Raw genomic sequence first — 11,666 nt, forward strand, 5'->3', positions numbered from 1 at the left:
GACTGTGTTACATGAACATAACGCTCAGAGACAGTGCTTGGTGGCCATATTGATCATTTCTTCAGAGAATAGCTCAAGGTGCCCCTTAAGAGGAAAGCGAGGAAATTACTCTATTATGAGGTCACAGAGGAACACGCTGCCGCTATGAGCCACGATCCGGGCATCGATCTGGCTGGATGAGTGAGCAAAACCAGACATTTCCCTCAGTTTATCTATTGGACACACAAATCGTTCAAAAAAAAAGACAGATTACCTCTACGCTGATATTACAGGAACAGACAGGCATTGCGTCATGACATCATATCCTTTCCGGGGCAGTGGATTGATGGCAGTCCTTTGGAGAGCTGTCAAGCATGACATAATCACACTTCTCTCACCTTTCTCTAAGTTCAGATGCGTTTTTCCACAGGCTGGCTCCACCGAGCCCTCCAGAAAAACTCCTGTGGGCCAGCTGTCATTTTCTGAAGGGCTGTCACTATGCTTCAGAGACTGTTGCTGTAACTTCTCAGCACAACAGGTTTTACACGGTTAAACAACCACTTCAAATAGTGTGGGGTGAGGTGAGGTGCGGTGGGGGGGGAGGGGCGGACTTTTCAGGAGCGTAACACTGATATCCTCCTGGACGTGCCCTGGATCACAGTAGACAGAGGGTAGACTCTACTGGCTGACACTGAATGAAAACTACTATCAGTGTCTCGTCACAAACACGTCTGTATGTTACTACGCATGGAGAGCATATGGTGTCTCAAAGGACGGCCGCCAATTAATGGCGCCGGAGTGACAGCCGGAGCCGGGAGGCGTTCCCCGCGCAGCGGTGTCGACGCGGCTGAGTGACATCAGCGCTACCGCGGCGACAGCGTGAAACCGACAGCTGGAGAAGCCTGCGAGAGGAAGCGAGGCGAGGGGAAGGTTTTCGGTCCAGTAAAAATAGCATTTTAATGAACACCGTGGGGGACGCCGCTGCTGGTGGCGGTGTTTTCGGCGAAGGATTTCCCCCGCCCTTGTCACTCTCCGGCAGCCGTTAGATGGGGGGAGGGTGGCGGGGGCTGGTGACAGCGAAAGCCATGGGGTCCCCTGATGGCCTCCCATTTTGACAGCTCTGAACGTAGGAAAACAAGAGGAATGGTCACCTGGGTCGCCCAAGCGGAAACACCCCACTCCCCATGGGGCTTTGCGAATTCCGCCACCGTGTCCTGGATACAGTTGTGACCTCTCTCTCCGCCTTCCTACGCCGAGGTCCCTAACCTCAGCCTAGGCGGGCAAAAGAGGGCTGTCCGGCAGCTGGATTTCCAGCTCCGCCTAAGCCGCTTGCATTCAGAGAACCAGGGAGGGAGGAGATATAGGTTTCTCTGAGACATTGATCCGTTCAATGGGGTGCTCAGCTGTCTGGTTAGATCAAGAGGCTGCAAATCCCTCATTACAGGCCCTCAGGGTTGAATAGCAGTTGCCTGGAGGATTCACTACTGATTACATATATTCTGTCGCAGCGCATTTTATTCATCACCATCAGCTATTCCATAACTGTACATCCCTGTGTAGTATAATGGCATCTTATGGCAAGTTGTCAAAAATAACTAATTAAAAATGTTATTGAAATAAGCAATATAAATGTTATAAATTAATTCTCAAACACTGTCCTCATGTCTCCATTATTCCCAGCTTTGAACTGTGCAAGAATGTACATTTGTCTTCACTCCAGGTTGCCGGACTAAATTATAAACCCAAACATCCGTACCACACCTGAATTTTGAGTTGATAAAGTAAGCACCTCAAAAATATTTTACACTTAAAAATATATATCTTTTGTTTTTAATTATTTTGTTTTTAATAAATTCAATTGACAGCTGACCTGAATTTCTTAAGCACTATACACTTCTCATTATTCAGAGTGCGGCAATGTTTGCAACACAACTTAAAATAGCAGCAGTATGTTATTTTGGCCATGAGACTGAGCGCAAACATGGCCCCAGATTTTGACTCAGAAATGTCCTCTGTTAACACTTTAAGACTGTTAACAAGTCAAGGGTGTAACTCATCCAGCTGAGAGTGTTTACGGTCTCAGAAGTGTCAGACCTGACTCTGGAAATTGCGAAAAGAAATGAATAATTCCTGCCATTAATTGTTCCCTACTGTACAGAATGTTAGTATTCAAAGTCACAGTTAAAATAAGACACACACACTTGTCTTCCTTCAGCTAAAGTGTGTTTAGTCTAATTACTACGGAGAAATGATACCCACCCCTACCCCCTCCAAATTGCTCCCACAATCACAGAGTGTTTCAAGTCACTTTCAGACCCTGAGGACACAGGATCAAAGGGGTTGGATCTGCGGTGTTCCGACACGCTGGGTGAATGGGTAAATTCTTCGGCTCCGGTCACCCACTCAGACCCCAAACAGACACGCACAGACTAGACCCTGTCAGAGGGGTCTAGTCAAAGGGTCAGATAACTTTCAACACTGTGTGTGATCGTATCCGAATCCTTTGTGTGATGGATTTAAAAACGCCATTTTTATCAGATGCATTAAATCTGATGTTTATCCCTCATGTTTATTTCTCCTTTTCGCTAGCAGAAATACAGCTAATCAAAACACCATTTTATGTCAAGCACCAGCTTTTACAAGTAATGACTGTAAGTCCAATATTATGGACAATACTTTTGTTTTCAGCCCTCCAGTCCTGTAAAACAAATTTGGCTCCTTGTATGAGTGTTTATGCTACTAATATTAATATTAATTTCATCTTTATCCATCTGAGATCATTTAATTTGGACATATGTAGGAGGGCAACGCGGCTCTGTTTTTTAAGGACAAAAACCAAATTTTTCTTTCTTTACAGATGGATTTATTTAAAGGGATTTTCGAGGCTTTCCATCTTGTAGTTTTGGTTTCTTCTCCGATTTAACTTTTTTTCCCTTAAGGTAATACTGCCTGGTTACATTTTATCCTTTTAATGATTTCGTTTTAAATTAAAGGATTGCATTTCTTGTATCTCTGTCTTAATGCTTGTTATTTTTGTACAGGCTCTCTTATGCAATTTTCCAGCGCAAGCAAATTATTTTTCTCTGTCTCCAGGCCTTCTGCCAGCTGCTCTGACTTCTCTCTGTGAATAGGTAGGAACCAGAAATTTTTACCATTGCAAACCAATGTTAAAGCCAAGCTTACAGCTGATTACCTGAAGCATGTGCATACAGCACCTTGCTAATACTAACAACATCACACAGCTAACATGCCAGCTTTTGAGGAAAAAATTAACTTCGAAAAAGTACAAGCAACATTTATATATATCATCTCATTCAGCTAGCTGGAAAGTTATTTGATTTTTTTTTCATTAAGAATAAAGATCTGGAATAAACACTGCTTGTATAGCCGGTGCTTTGAATCTTGCCTGAGTCAAAAATATGGCACTAAGAGTGAATCATGAATACCTCTCTCCCCCTTTTTCCCAACGAAGAACAAATATTTTTTTTCCATACAGAAAGGAATGCCACTGTGTAAAATAAACATAATTTCTTTCCCTGTAGGACTGAGAAATGTCCTCATAATTATTTCTCCTTCGCAGAGGGTGCGTGTGCGTATAAGACCTCTGCCCAGTGTCTATCGATAGTGAGCTGGTTTCAGTGAATCTGAGCTGATCGCTCTCCCGTGACTCCACACACAGGTAACACACCGAGGAGGAGGGCAGTGTGATTTGCATAGGTCGGAGATAAGAGGAGTCTGTAGCCATGGTGCCCAAACTCGGCAGATTCAGAGGGACCGGCCAGTGGTGGGGACAGGGAACGGGAGACACATTTTCACAACAATTTTTTTTCGAAACATACGCACTTCACATGTGTGCTACACACACACACACACAGAATCTGTCATTTCATTTAAGCATACATTCAGACATGGACACAGACACACACACACAGTACACCTTCATTTCCATACAGATACATACTGAAGTCAGGCACACATGTGCTATGAAGGTATAGACACAGAACCACAACCCCATGGATACATGTACATGTGTACATTTACTGTGGAATGAGAGGCGCTAAAAGGGATCTGTATCCAGTCATAAATACCATGGTTCAGACTGTGCAAGAATCAGGTTTTTTCCCCTCAGGCAGTATGAATGAAACTCTGAATGAAACTCAGGGTTCTCTGCATTTGTTTGACAGACACTGCTTTCTGAATGCCTCCTCACCTCTGTGCGAGGTAGCTCAGTACAGCAATGGTCCAAAGCAGCCTGATATGCACATTGACTTTGCATATTGAAGTTTTTATACCAGCAAAAGGACTTAACTCCCTGCTCTTACACTGCAAGTAGGCTTGACTTTTATGCCTACGGGTAGAAACCCCGGCAGCATTTCGGGCTCTGGGGCAACACGTGCGGATAATAACGGTTAAACTGAAAGCATTTTTGAAATGCAGTTATTATTCCCCCGTGTGCATTTTCCTCCGTTTATGCTAATGCACAGTCGCATTTAAATCTTTCAGTGCCCATTGGCTTAACAGCGTAAGGAGCGAAAAGAGGCACTCACCTGTCTGCGTGCTATGCCCCTCACCCTCACCCCCCCATGTCTGCGTCCCGGGACCAGGTATCGCTCCCTCTGAGCAGGTGCGGAGGTGATCGATGGCCGAACACCACGTTAATAACGGCGAGCGCTCCCGTCTTCATCGCGCGGAGAGGGAGGGGGGGGCCGCCATTGTGATGCTAATTCAGCCACCCTCACGTTGCCTTGGCTGGATCGTTCAGGCTGTGACGCTAATTTGATCATCAAAGTCTGCTGCTGCACCTGGCAGCTTGAAGTGGGGTGGAGATTTATCATTTAACCAATTAAAAACTCCCCTTTTCTTCCCCAGGCTGCCGCTGCTGCGCTGGGTTATGGGATGTGATATAAACCATGCTGTTGTTTGACATGGATAAACCCAATCCCAGGAGGTGAGATCAGCAGAACTCGCCTGCAGGTCACTGTCATCACCACAGACAGATGGTGAGAGTTAAAGTGAACCTCGCCCTGTGATCATTCACACTGCACTTATAAATCCACCTCTTAGATAATGTACAAGGTGCTAATTCTTTCCATCTAATTCAACATAGCAATTTCTGTATTCATTATTTTCCTGACACCTTTAATCTGAGCCATTCCTAACTACAGATGCTCAGTCTCAGACCTCCTATTGGCCTGACTGTCTTGCTGTGAGTCATTTTCCTATAGAGCCAATCACAGACTGGTCATTTCTTAGTGGGTTTAATCACCAGATTCTGAGGTTGCCGGAAACTGGAAACTGGGTGTGCACTCTATGGGAACAGGGCCACTGCACCCTGCATCGCCCTATAAAACCAGCCCCGCTTTAAGCCATCACCGTGTGTTATCCCTCTGAACCAATCACGGCGATGCGATGCGGCGCGCCCGCAAACGGAATACCTGGTGCTGGGGCCGAGGGCCGGCGCTGGAGTGCGGCAGTGAAGCGTTTTAATTAAGCGCAGGGGGAATTTAATTAGGGACGGATAAAAGGCGCATTCTCTCCACGGCTAGTGCTTTTCTCCACCAGTCATTCATATGTGTAATGCGAGTGTCTGCACTTGGGGGCAGGGGGGAGGGGAGAGAGAGAGCGGGTGCATCTGTGCCATTGAAACGTGGGCGAGAGAGGCGAGCTGAATGTGCCGCTGATTTATTCAATTTACTCAAGGTAATAAAGGCCCTGCTTAATCGAGAATACGATCAAACATATCATTAACCGGCCGAGAGGTGGTGTTCAGCCGAAACATTATGGCGGAAAAAGGCCAGAACGCCAACCCTTGCGCCCGAACCCTGCTGAGCCCTGGAGAGGACGGGGTAACAGTAACCCCCCCCCCCCCAAATAAAAAAAAGCCCCCTCTCAGATGCATCCTAAAAGTTATTATTTCAAAGCCTCCGTTGAAGCACTCCAACCTTCAGTGTGCTAATTCAACATTTCCCAAACCTCTCCTGGAAGACCACTTGTCCTGCATGTTTTAGATCTCTCCCTGCTCCAACACTGCTGATTTAAATGATCAGTTTGTTATTAAGCAGCTTCAGGAGTTCATAACAAATTGATCATTTGAGTCAGCTGTGTTGGAGCAGGGAGAGATCTAAAACATGCAGGACAAGGGGTCCTCCAGGACAGGTTTGGGAAATGCTGTGCTAATTGGTATCATTAGATTACTGATTCAAACCCTCAAATAATTTATTCTCACTCTCAAATTAGTGTTTCAAATTCTCATTTTAAGAACTAAATCTACATAATTTGGCCATTCAGTTTCAAAATTCATACCCTCAAATTACAACTTGGAATACTTATTTGAGTCAGTGAGTTGAGTGCGCAAGGTAGTCATAATTTCTACATAATTAGGATTATCTGATCATATATTAGCAAACCCAGAGTCTGAATTATAGAGTGGGTTCATAATGATGATTTGAAGGTGGGGTTTATGAGGGGAATGTCTGATTTCGTACTTGTCCTCCCCAGGGCTCTGTAGATACGAGCGAGTCCTTCCTTTCTTGGCTAGGCAACACTCATTAGGTCTCCTTGATCTCTGTACAGCTCTGTACTGTGGCTGTTCCACCTTTCTCCTTGGCAAACCCACAACAAATTACATCCACTCGTGAACTATTTCACCCACAGGTCCAAATGCCATAAGTGCCTCTTCAGTGAACATCAGACCAACCGTTACATGCAGCAGAGAGACAGGCATTCATGGTGTAAGAACCAGAGGTGGACACCCCGGCTTCAGAGAGTAAAAGTCCTGCCACGTATTTGTTCCACCCATGCCCTACACCTGCTGAATTTAATTAGCACAACTCTTCAGCCAGGTAGAGGAGCTAATTAGTGAAATCACCGTGCTTAATGAATGGCTAGGACAAGTACATGGTAGGACTTTTACTTTCTGAACCCGGGGTGTCCACCTCTGGTGAGAACATTTTATTAGGAGGTGAAACCACTGCACTGCAACAATTAAACAGTAACTGAAGTTTGTGCTTACCTCAACCCAGTGTATAAAGTAGAGTCTCTGTTAAGAGGAGTATGAAGAAGTATTTGCAAGATCCTCAGCTTTATATAAAAAGGCACTAAAACAATTTTTACAAAGTAGCTATTTTGTTGGTTTTGATTGATTGTGTGATTGATTGATTGACTCATTGGTTGATTGTATGAGGGAATCTTACAGGAGAGTTTTAGAAGCATGACTGAGCCTACGAGCTGATGCAGCCAAGCAGAGAATCTTCCAGTCTGAGGTTTGATTTTATTTTGAGGTTTCTCCTCATTTGGGTGGGACACCGTTACAGGAGTCCACTGTGGATAGCAGTGGTATATGGGTAAGGGTTTATGTTTGCACCCCAGTGGCTGCAGATTCAATTCTCTCATTGGGCAGTGATGTTGTGCCCTTGAGGTAAAGAGGCTTAACCTGGATATATTAGGAGTGGTAAATACCCAGCTGTATAAACAGAATACATGCAAAAAATCTAAGCTATGCGAGTCACTCTGGTTAATGGTGTGTCCCAATAAAATATGTAATGTAATGTAATGCTCCAGGAAATCCAAGCGTACTCTCGACTCAAAAATCTATCCGGTTGTGATTTCCTGTGAAATTCTTGCTGTGGTGCTTTAACTATGTCATGACACTATTACACACACGGGGGACATTTTGCTAAATGTTCAAGGCAACCAGATATTTTAAGCATGATTTAAAAATATGCCCCCTAAAATCTGCATGACTTATTAAAAATTGTGTAACCCACAGCTCTTACACAACTAAGCATGAAGCTCGCATGCATGGCATTGCTTCCTGGTTGATATTAGCCACTCAAGCGCTGGTGTATCTAACACAGACTGACCCCCCGAGGCCCTTTTTCGCAAAGGCCTGGAATTTGACTGCTTTTAAAACAACCACAAATCAGCTGGTCGGATGGGTGTACCTCACGCTGACAAATTCACACTTTCCCCTTCAAAGAGACAATGATAAACCTGCAGTCGACCGACTCGGGGGGGACAGTGAAAGTATTTACGACTTATCGTAAAATCTCCTACCCTCCCCATTTCCAAATTGACCCTCTTTGTGAGGCAGCCATCAGTCACCTGGGACAGAGCCAGGAGTATCAGAGGAATGCCAAACGCCTGTCCGGACAAGACTGTCCGTCTGACGCTGACAGGTTAGCGATGTCCACCAGATGGGCGGTTGAATATTGTCTGGACTTGCCCGTCTGTCTAATGAAGCCTTAAATGCGTTTATGGTGAGTGCCTGTTCAGCAGAGGGGGGGGACCGCAGGAAGCAGAGTGGAAGGAAGTGGCATTTTGATCCCGTCAGTGTAACCTATGCTTTAAATGACAGCTAACAGAGACTGCCACGGGGGGCCAAGGGCCACAGACAGCTGGTCTGTAAAATTGACCTTTGCAGAGCAAATGAAACCGTGCCCGAGGATTTAGAATTGGCTCAATTGACCATTAAAATGACAAAGATGAAAGGGGCCGAGAGCGCACGAGTGCCCTCATTAGTGTCTTTTATCCGAAAACAAAGCATCCATCAGGGCATCGCAACAGGTTATACTGCAGCCAGGAAACCCTTCCGAAAAAGGGATCATAAGGGCTTCCTGGTCACCATTATCAATGGTGAACTGCAACATTTGGGGAGGATGATCTGGGAAATTAAAGTTCTGGCTCATTTTCTGCAGGGGCTTTGGTGTGTTTTCACTGCAGTGGTGGACACCACTTCCTGTGTAAACCACCGGAGCTTGAGAGTGGAAATTTTGTGGGAGTTAAACCCTTCTAACTCGACTTCTGTTGCTCAAGAACACAAGATTTTAACCAAGTAAGATTCCTTCCTGCTTCTCCCAGTGAATGCATACACATTGATATGTAAAAATATTTCACAAATTACTTACATTGTTAAATGTATGTTAATATCAGCATGAAATTTGCAATAATATTTGAATGTTTGAAGGTCTGTCAAAGCATATGTGAACATTTTTTATATCTATGTAATGATTTCAGGGAAACAGCCCTGACAAAAGTTATTTTATAATGACATGAGATACAGCTGCCAGGAAATGTTTAAAACAGGCCCATTTCAACATTCAATACAGTACAACACAGCTTAATGGCTTCCACTGCTTCTGAGTGAGACTGATGAAATATTCATGAATTATTAGGATTTAATCAAACCTTTTTTTATTTAAATACTCAAAATGCTTTTAAAACTCTAATTTGTAGCTTTGACAAAATTCAATATTACTTTTATTCAAAACTTAGTTTGAATATTTTAGTGGTGATACATCAAATGTAAAACACATCCATTAACAACTTAAGCCTTCTTTCTTGTATTCATTCACCAACCATTTATGTCTTCCTCAGACCGGGAGTGCATTATTCCTAAAACAAGCAAGCTCTTTAAAGGTCTCCTGTTATTATCAAAACATTTTGTACTATTTTCGGTTTCCTTTCCATATGAGTATGTGCCCTCCCTTACAGTGCACTGAGTACAAGACTTATGCAATGTGGGACATCTGACTGAAATCTGAACCATCAGCCTTCGTCCTGACACCATCCATCCTGCTTCACATGTGGGTGACGTCAGTAAAGTCCCCTAGAGCAGTGTGTGTCTCAACCCTCTCCTGATTCAGCTGATTCAAATAATCAACTCATTATGAACTCCTGAAGCTGCTTAATAACAAACTGATCATTTATATCAGCTTTGTTGGAGCAGGGGGAGATCTAAAACATGCAGGGCAGAGGGTCCTCCAGGAGAGGGTTGAGAAACACTGCCCTAGAGTATAGATCTGTTGGAGCACCTGGAGAGTGTGTCCAACAGATTTCACTGATAGGTATCGCATTGAGTATGGGTACTGCCATTTCCACTCATGAATAACATGGAGCATGGTCCAATTGATTCTACTGATAAAAATCACCTGGGTTTTGGTGAAATCGATTCTACTGATGCAAATCACCTTAAGTATGATGCAATCAATTCTACCAACAAAAACAAGCCAAAGCATGGTCCAATCACTTCTACTGATATGAATCACCTAGCGTATGGTCCAAATGATTCTACTGACATAAATCATGTAGGAGCCCAATCAATTTTACAGATGTGAACCACTTGGAGCATCATTTTGAGATATCTGTACAAGTCACATCATTATGGTCTGATAAATTGCATTGTGGATTACCCACCGTATGCTCCAATAAAGTATCATTATAAATCATACATACAGTTTGGTACAAAAAATTGGAGATAATTAGAATCTGGGACACTGTTTAATTGAGCCTTTTGGTATAGATATGCTTTGAGTTTCATGCAAAAAAAAAAAACGGAAAAACAACAAAAGAAGAGAAAAGACTAGCTCTTCACATTCTTTTTGTTGTTGTTGTTCTGAGGTTCAAAGCGGTTTGAGAAGCTTTGAAGTCTGAAATCCCACCCTCCCACTCATGATGGGTCAAAAGATACAATGATGGATCCAAGACAGCATGCTGCATCTGGAAGGCTATCCACTAAAATTGGGAGATTAAAAACCAAATAAAAACATAAAAAAAATAAATAACTTTCCTCATTATCTTTGCCTGCACCTCTCTAACTCCTCATTTTTGTTATTCTGTTCATTCCTTTTCTTCCATAGGCCTGTTTCTTCCTCCTTTCTTCTCGTGAGTCTCCTGGTTTCATTCATTTGCTTTTCTGTAGGTTGTTTGTTTTTGCACAAAATTATTAAAAAGCGTTTCAGAAGATTAAAAAAAAAAGCTACGTACTTTGTAATTGATCCATCAAAAATACTTCAGATACAAAACGATGGCGGCTGGTCAGCTTAAACAACGTGCAAATCACGAAGACAGCTGGAGCTCGTTTCCAGATGAGGAGAAGTAGTGTAGGGGGCAATACGAAAGAAAGCAGCGTGGGATCATTTCAGCAACTGCAATTTAGCAACATTAAGATGCTATCTACAGAGCAGGTCTCTGATTTGTGCAATTAAGAGGGCGGAGCCATGACAGCTTCAAACGTTTTGTCCCTGTGCCATTAAAACAGCTCCCATTGGTTCGTGGACGGAAATCAAACAGGTTGGCCGAGGCCAAGGAGACACTTGAGTGTGGTGCAGTTGGGTGGAGCAGATGTCCGGTTCTTCAGCTTCAGAACATTTCGGCTGAATGATTAATATTCCTGTTTACGACACGTAGGCTTTTTGACCGAATGGCTAAAATTTCCTGTTTCTTTCAACTGTCAGCTCGGATAAGACTTTGCACCAAAAATATTCCGGTACAGAATGAAATAAGATAAAAAATAATAAAAAAAAAAAGTTTAATAGTCAGCCTTGAAGTCTCTTATCAAGAAACTGCAGAATTTTGAATCAGAGAAGCTCTTAAATGAATTAACCTTCCTTTGATGTTGAACCAAACCAGAAATGGCATTTGTTACTATATATGGAGGACACTTCCCAAAAGGGTCAAATACATAGTTACAACATTGTTAAAAGTTATGAACCTTAATTATACATAAGTTTGTTTTGTCAGTCAAATACAGCAACACACTATCATGACAGAAAATGCCTTAAGGGTTATTGTCTCTCTGGCCATTTACATTTATATTGCCATGGTACATACAATCTCATCTCTGATCTCTGTTGCCATGGTAGTTGAACTGTAAAAATACATATCCATATTTATCATTTGATGAACAT

Source organism: Megalops cyprinoides, chromosome 22 (assembly GCF_013368585.1).
Source record: "Megalops cyprinoides isolate fMegCyp1 chromosome 22, fMegCyp1.pri, whole genome shotgun sequence".
Lineage (NCBI taxonomy): Eukaryota > Metazoa > Chordata > Actinopteri > Elopiformes > Megalopidae > Megalops > Megalops cyprinoides.